The 22507-nt window shown below is 33.5% G+C and overlaps 1 protein-coding gene across 2 annotated transcripts in view; it reads right to left on the bottom strand.

The window, feature by feature from the left end:
* Window positions 1-22507, bottom strand: part of Spag16 (sperm associated antigen 16) — a 997476-nt gene that overhangs the window by 431868 nt on the left and 543101 nt on the right. The gene's annotated exons all lie outside the window — the stretch shown is intronic.

The following is a 22507-nucleotide window of genomic DNA, read 5'->3' as shown; positions in this document are numbered from 1 at the left end:
ATGCAAAAGCTTTTTAGTAAAATGAGATCTCAGTTGTTGATTCTTTGTGACAGTTGCTGTGCAATTGGGGTTTTATTCATAAAGTTTTGTCTATGCCTAGAATTTTACCTATTTTTCTTGAAAAAATTTTAAATAAGTTTTTTATCAAGTTAAAAATAATAATGATTTAGAAACTATTAGTAATGGTGAGGATAGATTCAGTATGCTGTACCTAAGGGCGTACATCAAAAGTTCCACCATCAAAGACAACAATTGCAATGAATTTGAGATCACTTCAGTTTTGTTAAATAATATTTTCTCTATTATTTGTTTGTAATATTTCTCCTTTCAGGAATATATGTTGAACTCGAGTCATTCTTTTTGGCAAATTATTTGGTTTGTGCATGATATTGTTTATTTTTCCTACAAAAACATTTTATGGATTTAATCTATAATTCTGCCTTATCAATGGAATACATATTTTTAAATTGTGGCAAAACATAAACAACAAAAAATTAACTAACTTAACCATTTTTACTGTACAGTTGTGTAGTGTTAAGTACCTATTTTGGGGAGTATCTCGGAACTTTTTTCATCTTATAAAACTAAAACTCTACCTCACTAATTAATTCTCCACTCTCCTCCCCCTAATGCCTGGCAACCACTATTCTAGTTTCTGTTTCTGGCAATTTGCCCACTGTAGGTAACTAACATTAGTAGAATCACACATTTGTCTTTTTATAAATGGCTTATTTAAACTCGCATAATGTTCATAGAGTTCATATGTATTGTGGCATGTATCAAATTTCTCTTTTAAAGCTGAGCAATATTACATTAAATGGGCATTGTCATTTTGTTTAGCCATTCATTTGTTCAGACAATTGGGTTGTTTCTACCTTGTGGATTTTGTGAATAACGCTGCAGTGAGTCCAGGTTCACAAGTTTCCCTTCCAATTCCACTTTCCATTTTTCTAGGCATAGACCCAGAAAAGGAATTGCTGATTTACGTAATTTTACTTTAATTCTTGGAAGAGCCATCTATTGTTTTGCCTAGCAACTACCAATTTTACAGTGTCAACAGGAATGAAGCAGGGTTTCCATTATTCACATTTTGGAAATATTTACAATGTGTGTTTGGATAGTAGCCACCCAAACGGGTGTCATGTGGAGAAGCATTGTGCTCTTGATTTGTGTTTTCCAAATGATTAGTTTGAGCATCTTCTCGTGTCCATTGGCTATTGTACACCATTTCTAGAAAGATGTCTATCCCTTACGCATTCTTTCTTTCTTTCTTTCTTTTTTTTTTTTTTTTTTTTTTTCTATTTTGGTATCAGGGGTCAAACTCACTATCTTGTGCTCGCCACACAGGCACTTATACTGCTGAGCTAAATCTCCGGCCTCCCTTAAGCATTCTTTAGATGTGTTATTTCTTTTTTGTTGTGTGAATTCGTCACATATTTTTAATATAATTCTTTATCAAATATGAGATCTACAAATATTTCCTCTGATTCCATAGGTTGCTTCTCCACACACTGACTCTACCATTTGACACAAGGTTTTAATTTAAATGTTATAATTTATTTTTTAATTTTGATGTTTGTGCTTTTGGGATTATATCTAAAAACTGCCAAATTCAATGCACTGAACATTTTCCCTATGATTTTCCTAAGAGCTTTACAATTTTATGTTTTATATTTAGGTCTCTGATCCATTTTGAGTTAATTTTAGGTATTGTGTTAAATAAAAATACAAATTCATGAAGGTATCCAATTTTTCCAAAATTATTTAGTCAAAGTCTGTCCTTAGTCCATTGAATGATCCTGGCATACTTATAAAAAAGCATTAGGCCAAATACATGAAAATTTTTTCTAAGTTCTACATTCTATCAATGGACATATATGTCTTTGTTTATGCATGTATCACATTATTTTGATTGAAATAGCTTTGTAATATATATTTACTATATGACAGTGATTATATTTATTAATATCAAACTATTATAATTCTTAACTCAAATATATAAACATACATTATTATGTTAGTGTTACTAGACTAAAATTACTTTGATATTGGTGTTCATATAAATAAAAGGTATGTTTGTGTCTATGTGTACATTTAAGCCTATATTTATAATGTTAATTTAGTATTTTCATGCATTTCTCTACTGAATTTTTATAAATGACATAAAAACTGTATGTTTCTAAGTCAACCACGCTGGCTCAGAATTTTTACAAGTAATTTAATAAATCTCTTAGAGAAGAGTATTTGCATTTCTAGTGAAAGTTTTCATGTCTAGTATTTTGTTTTACAGAAATCTTCAAGTGAGGGGCCAGGGATTTAGCTCAGTGACATAAGCCCTTGTCTGGCAAGCACAAGGTTGTGAGTTCGATCCCTGGTATGAAAACAAAACAAAACAAAACAAAACAAAACAAAACAAAAAAAACGAATGCTTAAATATCTTCAAGTGAGCAATAACTTTTTGCCCATGGAGAATTGCTCATACTATTGAAAAACTTAAAAGTAATTCAGTTATTTGCACTGTAGATGTTATCTGATAAAAGATGGTAGAAAGCAGGTTTTGAAAAGGATTTCTTGTAGTCCTTCCCTTTGTCCACTTCTGTGGAATCAAGATGTGGGGTCCATATAAATATTTTAAAGCTTTGCTTAAATTGTTGCCACATTTTAGTCAAATGTGGATACATACTACCACCCCCAGAATTTGGTGGCCTAGTGCATAAAAATATTTCGGAACTGGCATATTGAATATAAGTAGTATTTAATAGTATTAGTGTTGCTATTATTATTAATGTAACATAAAAGTGAAAAACATATGGTCATTAAGAATAAGCTACAATTATATTCCGATATTGAAATATGTATATCATATATCACTGAATGATAAACATTGTCATAAACTATGAATGTATGTTTCATTGTTTACAAAACTGTGTGTTTTCTGCTATCTGTAAAAACATAAGTAATAGCAATGGCTTACCCTAAGGAATTTAATTAGAGAAAACCAACATTTTACTATTATTTTCTTTTTTGCAGTACTAAGATTGAACCAAGGAGCATTCTTCCACTCACCTGTACTGCCAGCCTGTTTAATTTACATTGTGGAACAAGGTCACGGTAAGTTGCTTAAAATGGTGCCAAACTTTGTATCTTCTACTTTTCAAGTTTTATATTGTTTAGAAAGTTTACTTATTCATATAGGAAAAATTTAAATTTATATAAATTTATATATTATATACACTTGTAATCAATTATACTTATAAATATGTCCTCACAAAACAAGCAATTTATTTCAGTTTTGCTTTCAGCACTGTATCTCTACCATTAATTGGCCCAGACTTTTGGTAAGTGAAATAGATAACTTAATCTAGAATATCAGTGTGCACACACTGTATTGTATTTTATTGTGGATTTTTACATTCATGCTTTAGGTTGATTTTTATTTTTTGCATATTCTACTTTAGAAATAATGTGGAAGTGAAAGCTATGCTGAAATGGACATGACATAAAGAGCTACTGCACCCACTGCCAAAGAAACCAATGGTCAGTGGTGAAAATTATTAAAAAACAATTGGTTAAGGTAACCAGAAACTGAGCAAGGGGAGTACTTCAAATGAAGGAAAATTTATTTAAGAAAGTAAATTTCAGTAAGACATGGCGAGTCCATAGCATTTGTCTTGGAACCTGTTGTCAAAATCACAATGCGACACTGCTGGACACTCATTGGAATGACTACTATAGAAAAACTCAGGACCCTCAGGCTCAGTACGATAGAAAACCCATTCTGTGCAGATGCAACCAAGAAGACAGCGCTCTTTCTCCTCTCAGATCCCAACCTAGAAATTCACGGGATGGGAAATCACTGTGACCATTAGTCCTAACATGTAAATTCACTGGACTAAGCAAACCTAGCAGATTAGTAAAGCATGCCTGATGTGTCTGAGTTGATCATGGATCTTCAGCCTTTGGAATCAATTATACTCCCTCTGCCTTTCATCCACAGCACTATTCCGTGGCTCTGCTGCCAGGTGTCATGAACTAAGCAACTTTGCTCCTCCACATCCTCCCCCATGATGTTTCTGCCTTCCAGCCAGCCAATCCTAGACTGAAAACACTAGACAGTTAATCTTTTCCTCCTTTAAACTGGGCTTTGTGTCCAACTGGGAGGGCTGACTAATAAAAGCAGGTATCAGAATTCTCCTTTTACCCAAGCAACATGTTGCAGGCATTTATTCTAGGCAAAAATTCTCTTTGGTATTAACAAGAGTAAAATATTTATGAACAAATTTAACAAAGAAATTGCAAAATTTCTTTTCTAAAAACTACAGATCATTCTTGATAGAAATTAAGAAGCTTAAAGTAAAGGAAAAACATATCACTTTATTGGATCAAAATAACATTTTCAAAATAATAACACTACCAATGGATTTAGATAGTCAATAAATTTTTATCAAAATTTTAGGTATATTTTTCTGCAAAAATTGACCAAGTTGATTTTACATTCATATGGAAAATCAAGAGACTAGATTAACTAAAGTGATCTCAAAAACAAAAACAACAACAAAAAAACACCTCCAAAGTTCTAATTTTAAAGTTTGCCATGAAGGTACAGCAATTAATTTCAAAAAACAGATTCATATATCAATTTCATATAATTGGAAATTCAGGAATAAACCTTTACACTGATCATTAATTGCTTTTGTCAACAGTACCCATACAACTATAGAAGAAAATAACAATTTTAATAAATTTTCTCAACTAACGGGGCATGTATCTTTTAAAGAATAAAGACCAAAATTATAGGCCATAATTAACTCAAAAAGTATCAGAGACTTAAATGTAATAATGAAAATTATATGACTCATAAATGACATGAAATATAACAGAAAATGTTTACGTTCTTAGGTTTTGTAATACAATGTTAAATGTAGAAGCAATGAAGAAATTGCTGATAGATTGGACCTAATTAAAATTAAAAGTGGTCAAGGGATTTAGCTCAGTGGCTTAAGCACCTACTTGGTAAGTGCAAGGTCATGAGTTTGATCCCTGGCATAAAAAATAAACAAATATATAATTAAAAGCATTTGTGCTAGAAATTATATAATTTAAAAAGTGTACAGAAGTGTATAGAAGTCAGGCATGGTGGTTTATGCCTGTAATCCCAGCACTCGGGAGGCTGAGGCAGGAGTATCATTGTAAATTTGAGACCAGCCTGGGCTACAAAGTGAGCTCAAGGCCTGCTTCAACTGCGTAGAAAGACTCTGTCTTAAAAAAAACAAAAACAAAAAAACAAAAAAACAAAAAACAAACGTGTACAGAAAGGCATGAAATACAAAAATAGTTGAAAATAATTTGTCTCAATATAGAGAAATATATTTCATATAAAGGATGAAATCTTACAATTGAATTATGAAAAGAGGATTGAAACGAAACATTCAATTGAACAGAAATTTATCAAAGGAGATATGCAAATGGATAATAAACATATAAGGGTGCTTAACATCACTACTCATTAGGGACATGAAAATTAAAACCACGGTCTTTTACAACTTCACACCTATTAAGATAGCTATGATATCAATAACATTTTAAATACTAGCTAATATAAAGAATGAACAAGAATACAGAAAATGAGAATTGCTCATACAGTGCTGAAAGAGATTAAAAATGGCACTTGGAAAATAGTTTACAATTCTGTTAAACACAGTTTTCTTAAGACACAGGAATTGCATTACTAGTTCTTCAGTTGTAATGAGAACATGTATTCATAGCAACCTGAGCATAAGTGTTCCACAGGCACATAATTAATACTAGACAAGAAATGGAGATGTCCCAAATAACCATCAGTGATGAGTGATAAATATGGTATATCCAAAAGATAGAATATCATTCAGGAAAATAGGATAAAATATGGGTACCTGCAATGCTGTCAAGGAAGTAGGAAACCATACTAGATGAAACTAGGCATCAAAGGCCACATATTATGTCATTCCATTGTTGTAAAGTGCTGGGAAATGACAAACCATAGAAAGAGAAGTTAAATTACCTGCTTTAAGGAGTTTGGGGAAGGGAGAAATGAGAATTGACTCTGTCTGAATAGAAAGTTTATTTTTGAGAAAAGTGCTTTAAAGTTAGATTGTGACAATGATTATACAACTTTCTGAATATACTAAAAGCTTTAAATCATACACTGTATGCTGTTTAATTTTATGGGATGTGTACAACGTTATGTAGAGTCATAGCATAAGAATTTTGTGAAGAAAATCCTGGTATGTCCTATTGTTAATGCTCTGTGTTATCTTTGCATAATGGTCTATAAGAGATAATATTAGACATTAGAAATCACACTCTGAAACTCATAATTATATTCATTAGAAGGATACTGTTGAGAACATCATTTAGTGCATCTAGCTTGCCTATGTTCTATGATGAGCTATATTGGCAGTTGCAATCCACTCTTAGTAGCAATATGTCTTAAATGTTTGGTTTGAATGCATCTCAAAGTATTCTTAATTATACAAAAGAAATAGACCCTTTCCTGGGCAATTTGAAAGCTTGCATCGGAATATGTGAATCAATATTAGTAGGTGAATTATTACAGAAGGCGTTTGGATATATTCCTAGCTCCATTTAATCTTATTAGCATTTACACTTTCTTTTTCCTTCCAATTTTAACTTACACAGTTTTTCATACTTCATGTTTTATTTATCCTTGTAAACTTGTTTAAATCTTTTCTGGAAAAGATGATAATATAAACAAATCAAATTAAGAGCAGAGATTAAGACTGGCTCAGACAATCTTTTGGTTCATACTGATATTTCTGTATCTTATATACTTCTATTGTTTTAACTATTTAAGTTAAGAAGTAAAAAAAAAATAAGAGGTAGACAAATGGCAGGATATGTTATGTTGTATCTATTTTAAAAGTTCTACTGTAGAGTGACATGCTAAAATTGTGATCTTGAATTCAGGTATATTTTTGGCTTCTACTATATCTAGATGAATTTTAAAACTCAGTTCATTATTTTTAATATTTCTATTTGAATGTTTATTATAACTACCAAAATTTTAAATGACGCATGTTTCAGTAAAAATAAAGGAAATTGCACTTTATACTTTCCTGCATTTTCCTCAATTTTTGGAGTTATTCAGGTTTACAATCATTGTTACATTATAAAATCTTAAGTTTCAAAGGTGAATTTAAACCCTTACTGGCTTGCACATTTGAATATGGGGATGGTATTTTGAAAATCTTAGTAAAAATATTATCAAGGGGATAAAAATTAATCAATTTAATCCAGGTTTATTATAAAGAATAGAACTGTATCAAAGGATAAGTGAGAAACGACTTGCTCCTAAAGTAATATAAGAACAGCCTCAAATAGTATTTTTAAGAAGATGCAAGAATTTTAGGGAACTATTGAATTCCTATGTCCTGTGTGACTTACCTAAACAGGTGAAGCCACTGTTAAAGGTCTGTATAATCTATGTTCCCATTTCAACCGAAACAGACCCATGATGAGGAGGAAAGGCTTATGCCCCTGTGCATGTGCTCCCTTCCATTGGCACTGACACATTACAACAAGAGGTCTATGACCACGGAAGAGGAAAACAGTCATTTGAAATTTTGAGATTTTTTTTGAAAGCAGAACATAGGAAAATAAAGATGTGGTTGCATAGACAGGGATAGACCATGAGAACTGGAATTCAAATGAGCGTTGATTTGTATGAAGTGGGCTTTACACAAAATTTTATTTCTCACACTATGAACAGTTACTTCATTCTCAGCTAGAATACATTAACCATTTGTAACAGTTTAAGATTCAGGTGAGTCTTCCTCTTTGTGAAGTAGAGCTCATGATAAGAAATATGTGCCGGTTTGTGTCATCTAATTCCAGATATACACAGGGAAGATGGCTTAAGTTACTCCTGATCCAACACTGTGTAGCTTTCATGTCATCAAAACAAAAGGTAAGTTTTGTTCACACAGGTAAAGCTTGTACTTAGTGAAATATAGTTGTATAGCAAAGATTTGCTACGGGCGAGAAGAAATCAATTTAACTGATGTTAGTTTTAGAAAATAACCTGAATCTGTCGCTGGCATTTCCTCTCCTGCATGTTAGGATCACAATCATCTCTGTACATAGATTTTGTGTGCATTTAATTTTGTCAGACTCAAGCCTGCTTTCATGTGCTTCATTAAGCAATCAAAATAAAGGGCACGCATGGGTATGGTAAATACAATTTGGAATAAATATTCAATGAGCGTATTTCAATACTGAAGTTGAAACTTACTTCCTTTGGTGATTAGTTGTTTCTTTCCTCTTTTTGGTTTGGTACCAGGCATCAAATTCATGATCCAGCATTTGCCAGGTAAGAACTGTGCTGCTGAGCTGTGTCTCTAGTTTACTTTGATGATTAAGGTCAAATACTGAAAACCTCATAATGAAATCAAATGTATATTTCAGAGTGAAGATTTGTAATCATTTTGCCAAAATGTTTTTATTTCATTAGAGGTGTGCAGTGTTGAGTAAAAATTTCACATTAAAAATATTTTTTTGACTGAGTGACACCCTTCCTCAATTAAAAAAAAAAAAAAAACTGTAGACCCCAATTCTCATCTACTGTGAGCACTCCAGTGTTTTACCTTAGCAAGCTATCTGAAATGAGAAAATTCTCAAACACTATTCTTCTTATTTTAGACTACATTCAGTATACGTAGGAGAAGACAAATGTACTGATACACTATTAGAGAAGACAGCAGATGGAATTCAGTTCTGGCATCATTTGTTTAAGCTCAGGGCACTGCAGAATATGTGCACCTTTCTCACACAGGAGCTGCGGAGGCAGTAATGTAACTGCAATCACTGGAACAACTACAGTTCTATGTAGGAAAAGGCATAAAATAACTTTGTTTTGAAAATGGGACAGATTTAATGATAAATTCTAAGAAAAATACGATGTAGAGGGCAAGAAAATATGGCATTAGTTAACTGTTACATCCCCAGAAAAGATTTCAAAAGAGAGAAAACAAGAGATTGTGACATGGCAGAGACGCAGTGAAAATAAAGAGAACTAGAGCAGAAACATGAATGCTTTATGACATAGAACAAATTATTTATAAAAACTCAATAGAAAGAGGATGTGCGTGCCTGAGGCACTGCAAAGCTGCTGCACCAAATGAGGGGGACAAAGGGCAAAGATGAAAAGAAAGCTAATTAAAGAACAAGTGAGAGCATTTAAATAATTCAGTAATCACAACAAAAAGATGTATTGGTGAAGTCTTCATAGAATAACATAAAAAGACAGGAAAGAAAATGTGGCATTAGAGATTGAAATTACACAGAGAAATTTCCTAGAAGGTAGCAATTTTAACTCAGTTTTTCAGAAAAGTGCAATTGGATTGCTAAATAGTCTAGAAGGAAATTAATTCTGAGGAGTGTCAGAGAAAAACAAGAGAAAAAACGAAGATACTACTAAGGGTTACAATGTTTTTATTGTTGTTTTGTTTTGTTTTTTAAGGCAGGAAAGAAATATGACAATACACTGCTTAATAGGAAAAACAGGCTGATCGGATACCAGATGTGGGAAAAATGGAACTGGAAAGATAATAATTAGAATAATTAAAACAATTTTTTAAAAAGGAAACATCCTGATGAAATCACACTACCTGTTTCTGCTTTACTATATGGTTGTTTGTAAGAAAACAAACAATCCAATTAGAAAAATGCCTAAATTTAAACACACACTTCACCAAAGAAGACATACAAATGGCAAGCAAGGACACAAAAAGATGTTCTACAACATTTCCCTTAGAGAAATGCCACTTATAACCATGACAGATATCACTACACGGTTCTAAATATGGCCAAGAAAAAAAATATTGATAATACTAAGGACTGATAATGACAATGCAGAAAAGCATTTTCCATGTTGTCAGTTAGAGCATAAAATAGCACTGTTACACTGGGAAAAGATGGACATTTTTATAAAATTCAAAGTACAACTTTGAAACTATGCTCTTAAACATATATCATGGAGAAAAGATGGATTAAGTTCACAGAAAAACCTGAACATTAACGAATGCTAAAGTTTATAAATACAATATGCCCCAAAAGTTCAGGTATGTAGTGGTGAGGCTTTTGGAAGGTGAACGGGTCATGAAGTGCTATATTCGTCAGTGGATCAATCTAGTGATGAATTTATGACTAAATAAATTATTAGGAGGTGGGGTCAAGTTAGAGGAGGTGTGTCCTTCAGCCAGGTACCTTCCAAACTATTCCCATTCCAAAGTTGATGAATAGTGAATAGAAAACAATCAGAGCAAAACAATATTAAAAATTAGCAGGGCAGACATTAAATCCTGTAGCACTATGCCCAACAGACAGAACACCCAAACAAGTGGACAGTAAGGCTTAAATAAAAGACACAAGTGATAAATGATTTTAGGGCTCCAGAGGGGTCAAACCCCTCTAGCAGAATTTGAGATTCTGGAGGTTGAGACAAAGAACTTTTCTAGGTGGCCCATGTTTATTTGGTTTTCAAAGAAAGGAAGAGGACACTGAGGAAAATGTAGAAACTGAGCAGGACTTGGGAGTCAGTCCAAAACTTCTTCAAGGAGTAAATTATGACAATTTGGGGGAACCGTCTTATCTCCATCTGACATTTCTGATGGGAAGGAGACCGCAGGGGTGAGATGCCTGCAGTTCCAGTCTCTACCTACTTAATTGGGGTTTGAACCAGGTTTCCTCATCTGTGGCCTTATCTTGTCCTTTGAGGAGACACAGACACCACAGGCCACTACAGACCTCAGCCAGGACCAGTGACACACGGAGGTTCACTTACTAGGAATCCATTGCCTATTTCCAGACAACGGGCTTAGGCTAGGACAGACTCACAGGTAAACATACAAAATCAATTGATCAGTTATAAATCTTGCTTAGAGCTGCTTCTTAGTGGTCTCCATCCCAGCAGGGAGGTAAGTGGTCTTGGCGTCATCATTAAAGAGTAAGAAGGAAACAGAAGACATTAATTTACATATTAATTCAACAATTCCTTATTACTTGCCCAGCATATCACAAGCTCTGCTCTGGCTACTGTTAACAAATTAGTCAGAAGACTTCCATGTCTAGGGGCAGGGTAGAATTTGTGTCAGCAACACAGAAACAAATTTAATCTTTCCATATATTTATATATGAATTAATATGTGATATATGCATGAAAATCCTAAAATAAATTATGTTTGTATCTCAGTGGCTACATGCTTAATATTCATTATGAGTTGTAAATCTCTTGAGAAAGGTTAAATTCAATGAGTTACTGGCTCCTTTAGAAAAGGAAATCAATATCCTTGAAGATAGCAAGTTTACGCAAGAAGATGAACTATAATAGAAGAGACTGAGGACACAAAACATTATGCTGATGATATCCATTGAATTCCAAAGCTAGCACTGAAGGGAAGGTCAGAGGTGAGCAAGACATGAAACCGGATTGGGGGCTATGAGGACAGTATCTGGAATATAATGGGAGCATTTCTGTGGTGACCCCAAAAAAACAAGAGTTAGTCTGATAGAACTAATCCTGATGTTTTAGGGGAAGGAGAATAATCAGTTTCAATTTGAGGATTGAGTCCTTAGGTGGTTTGTAGCAGAAAGGATATAAACACAGATAATGAGAAGTATTATAATTCAGATAATGAAGAGATAATTTAGCATTAGAGGTATCATCGAAAGCCTGCGGACTAAGACATTCTTACAAATGAGCTAGGATGAAATAGAAACAAAGCCTAAGAGGGATTGCTTATAAAATGAACATGTGCTTGTTACTGAGATGTAGTTTGTATGGGAGAACTACAACTCACAATGAATATTAAGCACACAGATAGTATTTTAGGGTTTCAGGCATATAAATTATTATTACAGCTTGATATACTTATGATATATTTATATATAGAAAATAGTGAAGTTAAATTTATTTTGGAGATATCAGCACTGATATTCTTCTAAAAGGTACATGTAATTAGTCAGATAACTACAAAAATAGACAATGAAATAAATTATAGTTCACCTCCAAAATTCAGCACAATAGATGCTTTTATAAACTTGTCTGGGCATAGGTAATCAATAACAAATGTTAGGTACCAATTTTTTCATTGGTGATAATTTAAACTTTTATATAAAAATGAGTTGTTTCTAGGCTCAAAAGTTGCACTTTAAAAAGCGTACTTATAGATAGTCATAAATTTCCAAAAGCAACTTTAAATTTCAAATTGACATAGAAATTTTACTTGCATGTGCATTGAAACATGATATATCAAATAACTATAACCCATTCTATAGCTTCAAAATTGATTTTAAAGATTTTTAAAGTACTATTTCCCCCAAAAAACATTTTGGAACTCTATCTGTCTGTATATTTAGTGAACCACATAATTTAGGAATGCATTTTACTCAGCAGAAGAAAAAATTTTAAACATAAACAGCTTGCAATATATCATATCAGTATGATGATTTCTAGTTCTTATTGCTGAGTAGCATTTTATTTTGGTCCTTGGAAATGCATATTAGTTCAAAGTTCATCATTTTCTTCCTTACTCAAACCCAAAAGAAAATGAAATACATCAATCACTGGAAACTTCGTCGTCTTCATAACTTTATTAAATGGTGCGAAAAGTTAGTGTGTGATAAGCTCAGAACCAAATAATACAAGAGATCTGGTGAAACGAGTAGAAATTATTCAAAAGGAAAGGGGAACTATGGAGGGGGAAGAGGAAAAAAAATGAGAAAAAAAGGATAAAATGGAGACAAAGCTTTGTAAATGAGGGAAAAGGGGGTTGAAGGGAGGGAAGGGGATTGGGAGGGGAAAAAAGACAAATCAAGGTATATCACGTTCAGGTATGATTTCTATGATAAATGTGACAATTGCGTATACCTAAAGTCTACCAAACAACTTAGTTAAATAAAAAAGAAATAAGACCAGTGCCATGTCACAGGTGACATTACTTTTAGGGCTCTAAAGTTCTTTCCTGTAACAGGGAATTGGTATTCACACTTGACAGTTCAGAAAATCGGTCACTCGGTGGTATTCCCTTATGACCCTTCGAGGTAAGGATCAACTCTCGGATCAGGACTATGTAAGAGCTTGACCACTGATTCATACTACATACATAAGCCAACATGGTTTTCTCTGTGATGTAAGCTTCACGGTTAAGATCTCTGACTCCTGATTCAGCTCAGGTGCATGCTCAGCTCCAGGGATAGAGCTTGGCCCAAGGTAGATAAATGCTGAATGGATGAACCAATGATCAACTGAGGAGTAGGGTTGAGATTTGTATTACTTGTGTGGTCAATACTAGGGAATGATACAAAAGATATGGAAAAATCAGCAGTATTGAGTTTTCCAGAACAAGGAACTCTGCTGGTGATACTGCTTCCACAGTACAGGCCTCCACAGGTTTGTTAACTGAGTAAACATTAGACCAGAGGATAATCATTCCATGTTACTTAATTGAAGAAAATCTGGTTCATTTTTATTTAAGCCAAAACATACATCACCAAATTCTGTTTTTTAATAAATGTTGGCATTTTGCACAGATTTATGTCAGACTATGTGAGATGACATTATTTAAAATGTCTATGGAAGTTGTATTTTCTAGTGCTTAACTAAACAGATTCACCTTTATTAATCTAAAGACTTTCTCATCAACAATACAGTTTTACGTAAGAAAAGATTTACTTTAATTTCTCCTAAAGGTTTTTTCTTTGTATTCTTATGGCTAGCATTTTACTTGCTTTATTATTACTCAATGGACTTGGACACTGAATTCATTGCAATAGAAACTGAATTAACCCTTAGGTTTTTTTTTAAAATGAAAATCATTTGAACAATATCAAAACATTGTTTAAGGAACATGATAATGCCTACTGTTTGCTACTTCAAATAAATGGTTTTTAAATAAGTTGAGTTTTGGATCCATAGACAAGTCACAAATTAATAAAATATCACTTTCATTAAATATTTAAAATATTTAAGATAGTCAAATATTTAATTTGTCATTCTAAACTCACTTTTGAGCTGAATATTTAAACTTGCTTCATTAATAATAATTAAAATAGATGCATAAATCTGGGTAGTCACATAACTGCATACATACATAACTGAATCTTAGGTATAGAGATATGGTGAATTTTATTTTTTACCTTATATTAATAATGGCTACGTATCACTTTATTTTAACATATATTTATAGGGGCTGGGGATTTAGCTCAGCAGCATAAGCGCCTGCCTTGCAAGTAGGCAGTCGTGAGTTCGATCCCTGGTACCGATAAAAAGGAAAAAAAACAAAACAAAACAAACAAAAAAACCCCATATATTTATAAAGACGTGTATTGAAACCTCTTAGACATTAGCAATGAGAAAGTACAAGATTCATCTATCAACTGTATTATTTTTCATGAGGATGGAAAAGAGATGTTGTATATTTTATATGATAAAGTGAACACTTGGATTTTGGTAGTAATAAAGTAATATACTTGTTCACTCAATTTGAAATATTGTTAGTTTTATTTATATTCACTCCAATTATTTCTAATGTATAGTTTCTTTAGTATATGACAAAATATGTGTCTTATTAAATGTTATATAAAATATATTAATAATGCACATAAAACAATTTATTGTATAAAGGCATAGGCATATATTTTAAAATACTAATAGTATTTATCTCTTATTTATTAATACTTGCAAATTGATATTAAGAAGACCAATCATACCAAGGTATTGCAGTAAACTCTTGCTCAAGTTGTTTTACCCACTTACATGTATGTTGGATCAGTTATGAGAGAACTTTTAAATCATGTTCTAACTTGCTGAATAAAATATGAGTATTAGCTTTAATACATTTTTTCTTCATAAAGTAGGTATTTCTTCAATAATACTGGTTAACTGTATTTTAGGGGTAGAAATGAAAGTGAAAAAGTGTTGCTATTTTTATTTTTTTATTTTTGTGCTTATTCTATGTATTTGTGATCAATGATACTTAGCTATCATTTAAGCCTATATTTCAAACAGAATCTATTCATTTGAATATAAGTGAAAATCCAAGAAGATGTAATAGTTGATTCATTATCCTGGTGTAGCAGGATATATTAATCATAGGAGACAATTTAAGTATCTTACCATTTCCTAGAATGTAACATAATTATTCTTTAAGCATTACTGCAGCAGTCTGTTAATATACACCCTGGGTACCTTTTCAAGTATGAAAAGGCAAAGTGGAGTCTTCACAATACAAGACACATATTAATGTACCAAGAACTTGTGCCCTTGAGTCTTAAAGCTTCTTACATGATTATGTTTTAAAACCATTAATACTGTACAATATGTCCTCCTTTGCTAGCACAACCAACTTTGCAAATGAATCATAAAAAATAAAATATATTAACAGAACATTTTATAAGTACTAACTCCACTTTTATTACTTCTCTAGTATCACTTTTTAGTAACAAAAAAATTTCTCACATTTTGTGATTCAATTTGAGGCATTTTTCCCTGAAAGAAATTAACAGTGTACTCATTAACAGAAGACAACTCACTGAAAGAAAGCATACTATTTCAGGCTTGTTTTTCTGTTTTTTAACTGGTCATTTACCTACAGACTTTGCTTCTCTCATCTCTTCCAGCCCAGGGGTTATAGCTGACCAATGAATTATTAAATCAAAAGGAAGTGATGCCAGTATACAGTAGGGAACACTCAGTTCTCTTCAAGAGAAATGTTACGTGAGAAATGAGAAGGCATTGCTCATTCTGCAGCTCTTCCTGGAATGTCAGTTGATAAATAAATCCAGTTGGAGTAGCCCTTTATAAAGTACAAAATAGTGTTCTAGTGTGTACTGAATGAACTATTTGCTTTTCAGGCATCTCAAAATGTAACGAGTCATTTGTTTTCTCTTTCTCTCAAAAATCAAAATATCTCAGAGATGCGTGTTGGCTTTATCTTCCAACTTTATCCAGAACACAAACACTTACTACTTCCCGGACCCCATCACGGCTCACCCTCTCCTCATCCTCTGCCTCAATTGTTGTAACAGCTTCCCAGCTGGTCTTCTTGCTTCACCTGCTTTTACCTCTTTACCTCTCTCCTGGCACAATCTAATGTTAAAACATAACAAGAATCATCCTAGTAAAGTGTAAATTAGACTGAAACTTCAGATCAAAACCCTCCAGTGGTTTCTCGTTTCTTTGAGTGTAAATTTCCCAGGCGTCGAAACAGGTGGCCAGCCCCTGGGCTACCTATGACACTAGCACCTCCACCGTTCACCGTCTGCTTGTTTATTCCAGTTACAATGGGCTTCGTGCTGTTCACCAGTAATGTGACCACCATCACCATAGAAAAGCTTGGAATATTCTCCTCTCAGCTACCTGCTAGGGCTTTGCCTTACGTTATTAAGGTTATCCAAATGTCAGCTTTATTTTAAAAATTGCTTCAATCTTCCTGGTTAGGCCTGCAATCCCTTCCAATACCCACTACTTTTATATATTCCATGCATTATTTTTCTCCATAAATATTTATTGTCTAAATGATACATGTAATAATTTATTATTTTTCATTTGCTTTCTGCTTCTTGATATAATAATATCTACATTTGTCTATTTTGCTCAATGTTACATCTTACTGATTACAATAACACAAAGTTCTCAATGCACATATGTTGGATCTGTAAATACATAAATCTGCAAGTACATATACACAGTAGGTATTATTTATATTTCATTAGCTCAACTACAACCACAAAAACTGTTTCTCATTAATAAATATGGTCACTCAAGTATAAAAGTGAAACTATTGTTGCTTTTAATTGTTTGAATCATTTTTGAATCAGTGTTCTGTGACACATATGATAGTTGCATATATTATTATAATTTATAATACTTAAATGTTATGCAACTTATTGATTTGTGGATACTACTGCTGGTAAATAAGACACCAGGGGCTCCAAAATATTGTGAGAAATATTAAAGATAAAAAGTGAGAAAAGGCAAGAGAATAAAATGTAGACAGTATTAAATAGCTATCTATTATCAGCACAGAATTTTTATTACCATACCATCCAAATCACTTTGATATTATTTAAGATTTTTCATAGTTACCTTAATCATATACAGTGAGGGTAAAATATTACCAGAATAACATCCTCAGACTATATTGGATCAGTCAGGCTAACATGCTGTGACAAATAGACTGGGAAATGTGGTCTTAAACAAAATTAAAGGATTTTTTTATTTTTTAAGAATTCAGAAAATAGTGTAGACTAATTGTAGATAGGGAATAGGGACGGCTTTACGTCAAGCAGGTGCACAGTTATTTAACTTCAAAGTTACCGTAGTCATTGTCATTAATGTCCAATCTCACAGTAAGGGAGAAAGAACATAGGAACGATGCCTGTGCTTTGACTAATAGTACATAGCTACACCTCACTAAACAGGGGACTGACAAATATCATTTAGACAGAAAGCTAGGTTATCACCTAATGTGGGTAAGGAGAGTCTAGTGAATAGCTAATAGTACTATTAGAGTCTTTTTGATTACTAAATATCATTGCCATCCTCCCTTGTCATACAGAATACTCACTGATCTCTTTCTCTTACTCAAAAAAGGACAACTCAGTTTCACATTGAGTTACTGCGTGTGTCTCATAGTCTTTGATCTCTCAACAATGTATTATCTGCTCCACTAAATTCAGAGTTTTCTCTTATGTTGGGTCACCAACTAAATAAAATATTCTTCTGCTGCTCACTACCATCATCATAAACACAAAGTATAATAGTTAAATGTGATAATTAAGGGGCATTATCAACTCGATTGCCTTAAGAGCTGCCTCAGGGATTGATAAAAGCACATTTCTGGCTGTATCTTAGTGGGTCCTAGAAGAATGATCATGGAAACTGCATCTGATCCCCTGCCCAGTCCTCTTTGGTGCTGTTCTCATGCTCTGTTTTCAATTGCCACGAACTAAGCATCTTTGTTGTTTATTCATAACCGTCTACTATGGTATTCCTCCTTGGAGTCAGTTGATGATGAACTGAACCCTCTGAAATCTTAAACTAAAATAAACCTCTTGTTCTTTATATTGTGGGTAGCAAGTATTTTGTTCCAGCAACAGGAGAACACATTAATATTGAAGTAAGGACAGAATAACTGTTATATAAACAATGCAGAAAATTTTAAAAATGGAACATACATAAACATCAGTAGTTTGGACACTGATAACATTCTGGGAGTCATGAGGGACTTTGACCTAGCACTAAAAATATTCCCTGATTAGATGATGACATGCTGTCTAGATAAGGTCTTTTGTTTGTTAGTTTTTGTGATTTCAGACTTTGGTCTTATTATCTTTTAAGGCTACATCTGAAGAATGTAGTATCTGTCCTTTTCTTGCGAACTGTATGTCACTAGAAATTTGCTTTTTGGAGGCAAATTTGGAGCTTTAGTGACAATTTTATAGTTTGAAGAGTCATGGGGATTTTAAGGGTCTGTTTATGGTTTCCTGGTGAATACAATTCTCTCACATTTGATTCCAAGTAATAAGGAATAACAGAAGTCACGAATTTAAAGGAAACATGTTCTTAAGCTGGTCTTATTCTTCTCTCTCTGCAAATTAGAAAAGGCTTCCAAAAATGTAGAAATATAGGGCAGAAGACTTATCCCATAATTTGAGGTAAAGAAGTTTTGAAGATATTTTGCTGTGTTACAAACTATGGAATTCTTGCCTGTGTAACATCTTTTTCAAACATCTAGGGCAGCTACACTCAGTAATGTTTTGGCTACTTCCCAACAGGTACAAGCTAAGCGGGCACATACTCTGCTTTCCAAATACTAGAGTGACAGCATAACATAGCTCCTCAGCCAAATACCCAGCTACCTTGAAAGAAAAGCAGCAAGGAGTTACCAGAATACCTGACGTGATATTATAAATAACAGATGTACTGCATACGCTCTGATTGCTACAAAATTGCTACATTTAAAAATTATTTATATTCTCCATAAAGGTAGCGATTGAGTCTGAAAATTGTCTTATGTCTGTAATACAGCCCAACACTGTTGTCATCTCATGAATACTTATTGATTAATGTTATGCATAAATGCCTAGAAAGAAACACAAATTATTTTTTACAGCTGATGGAGATACCTTCTGGTTTTCTGCCCCATTTTCATCATTGTCTAGTCTCATACAGGATCAGACAGCCTAATTCTGCTACAGTTTGAGCATAGAGAGACCAAAAGAAACAGTTCAAATATTCTCTTCACATATGCTTGTTGATTCACTCTTTATTCAGGTTTGCAGGTAAGCGTCCATGTTCTGTGTGTTTTCTGCTCAGGATATAGTAATTATATGTGTGTGTATGCATGTATGTTTGTGAGTGTGTGTCTAATAATGCACGCATGCTTTAGGACTGATTTTTAAAGAATGTAATTGAAAACAGCCAGAAATCAGTGAACGTTAGCAGAAATGCACATCTATTTCTGCTTCATATATGTGATCATTCAGAAGACAATCAGATGCTGCTCATTACTCAGGATCTTTGTAGAGTGGAATTCATTTAGATTAAGAACATTATAGATATTGTGCATAGATTCTTGCTAGTATTAGTAAACATGAATCTTTATCTTAGTATGCTTCGCAGTGCCCCCAGCTTTTCAGGAAGGGGCTAAATGAATAGTTCTGCCGCGCCACATCCAAATCAGATACATGGCAGAACTGTGATAAGACATCAATTCAAGGATACTCAAAACTGACCCGGTAGCTGAAGAGGAACAGTTAATAATAGTAGAAGAGAATGTGTTCTAGATGTTTCCTTTTGGTGAACAGTAGTACACCCAAATATAAATTATTTTTTCATCAAGAGCTATATGGCATTAAGATAAGTTTATATGACCCAGAAAAGCACAGCTCTTTACAAACACTCATTTTACCTACATCACTAAGTCGGTTCCATTAACCTGTGGAATTTTAAAGCCAGAACTAGTTTAGACATGTCCACACAGTACTGATCTGTGAGCACTTAGGAATTGGATCTGGTGTTTTGACTTTAGCTCTGAATGATGTATCAATAGTCCCCTAACAGAAACTGTCCATTTCATCCCTACTCATCAATAAATGTCCACTACTTCTGTTGCAAAGTTAGTACAATTTCTTGTCATTTATGATGAAAATCTCATCTCCTGGCATTGATGAGAAATTTGGTAAAGAATTTTGGCATCAGTCAAGGGCAATTTTAATCTGTTATGTCAGTGTTCACTGGGTAAAAATAAGGAAATCGTATTTGATACTATGGTCATGGGAAAAGTTGTCAAGTCAGAGTGTTCAGATTTGTCCTAAGTAGAGCAGTACATGTTGAGAATCCATTTTTTAACAGTAATTTTATCTAAACACTCTGAATTATTAAGAGATTTGAAGATAAATTTTAGAATGAACTATATTTTTCTGTAAGGATCGTTTCTTAAGTCAAAGGTGATAAAAGTTAAAATTAAATACTAGTGTTAAAATTCCAGTAGATTGCTATAATAAATATTCATGAAATCTGGTCATATAATAAAGAAGCTTAATAGAATTAAGAATTAGATATGATTGATTATTTCAGATAAAGTGTTATCCATCTGAGAATTAAAACACCATGAATAAATCACATTTTAGGTAAATTAGGTCAAAATGTATCAGTTAGCCTTTGTTTTCTCATTTGGAGTATGCTAAACATTATTTAGCTGTGGTTTCTTCTTCAATTTTCATTTTTTATTACGACATGTTAGCAATACATAGCAATTGCATTGCTCACGGGTACGCACTTATAACATGATCCTCCTCCCTTTGCTCGTCTCCTTCCCTTCTCTCCCTCCCATACCGCCGACAGTTAATCTCCTTCCCTTTTGTCTAAGATCCCTCTTCATGTTTCCTATTATCTATCAGGGTTTTTTTTTTTTTGCTCTTTTATTTATATTTTCAGTTTCTTCATGTAAGAGAGACCACTGTTTAGCTGCAGTTTTATAACTCAGATGCAGGATGCTATTTATCTTGGATCTGCCAAGTCCATTTTTATCAATCTGTACCTCTCATTTTCAGAATAGGAATTCAAAAGACAGGAGTGTTAATCGCATATCTATATGATTATTAATTATGTTAACTGATGAACTGAAAAGGGGTAAAAATAACCCTAAGATTACTATGAAAAAAGCAACTTTAGGGAAGAGCTGCTGACTAAAGGACTGAGTGAAAAAAATAAATAGGGTGGACTTGTTAAGACTCACAGCCTTGGGGTAGGGGGGTGGCTAATTGGTAGACCACTGGCTAGCATAGGTGAAACTCTGGGTTCAACCCCCAGTATTGAAAAATATTTTTTAAAAACTCAACAAAACCTTTAAGAGGAGGCCTTTGAAAATGAATGCTCTCTGAGGAGAAAGACTCATCTGCTGGGATTGGTACTTCCTTGATCAGAGAGACAATCTTGAAAAGCTGGGAACAAAATTTGGTAAAAGGGACACCTGCTTGCTAAGACCACTGGTCCCTGATGATACCATGACGTCAGAAAAAACTCTGCCACCTAAATGCAGCTGCTGTGAGGAAAACAGACTGCTGTTGCTGAGGAGAAGGAGGAATGCAATGAGGCTCAGTAGAATGCAAGCCTATAAGACCCCAAAGAGAGAAGACGGGAAGCACCAAGTCCCCTTTCTTATCCCCAGATTTACAGTCTCCTGCAGGCAAAGCAATGTCAACAGTGTGTTTTGCAGAACCCAGTTTCAGAGTCTTTTAAAGACGGTTGGGTTTGGTGTTGAGAGAAAAGAGCTTAAAAATTGCCCCTTGGCCTTAAGTAATTATCCACTTATGCACAGAATTAAACATTGACTCCTGGGCTGGGGATTTAGCTCAGTAGCATTAGTGTCTACCTGCCAGGTACAAGGTTGTGAGTTCGATCCCTGTACAAAAGAAAGAAAGAAAAGAAAAGAGAACAAAACAGTGACTCCTACCAGGAAAAAAATGCTGTGTTTCATAAATACCTACTTGCCTTCCCTCTGTTCTCCATGTCACTCGGGATTTAAGGAAGAATGGAGACAGGTTGTTCAGGGCACCTGTATACACATGACCCTGAATTAATGTTCCTTTTTCTTAAAATAGTTCCACTTTTCCCCAACAAAAATAAATTACATCAGGTCCGGAACAATCGTTTGCCTCAATTTTAAGGAATCACCATTCAGATTTTGGTTCCTGGGCATTGTTTCAATGATGAAAGTGATCAGAAGATTGACAGACAATTTATAATTTCTTAGTTAAAACAATTAGGCTGTTCAGTAGTAGCTAAACTTATCTTTCTTGTATCATAGCTGACAGAATATAATAATACTCAAAAATATATATGTGGCAGAAGTTTTGACACTTTAAACCTAATGGATTTGTCTCTCCAGTTAATAACAAAATTTAAAATTTATAATCCAAATTATGTTGTATAGGGTTTTGCATG

The sequence above is a fragment of the Cavia porcellus genome, unplaced genomic scaffold, assembly GCF_034190915.1.
Source record: "Cavia porcellus strain 051 isolate PalLab524CR breed Dunkin Hartley unplaced genomic scaffold, mCavPor4.1 scaffold_26, whole genome shotgun sequence".
Classification (NCBI taxonomy): Eukaryota; Metazoa; Chordata; class Mammalia; order Rodentia; family Caviidae; genus Cavia; species Cavia porcellus.
The sequence above is the reverse complement of the archived record's forward strand: the minus strand, read 5'-3'. Positions and strand labels throughout refer to the sequence as shown.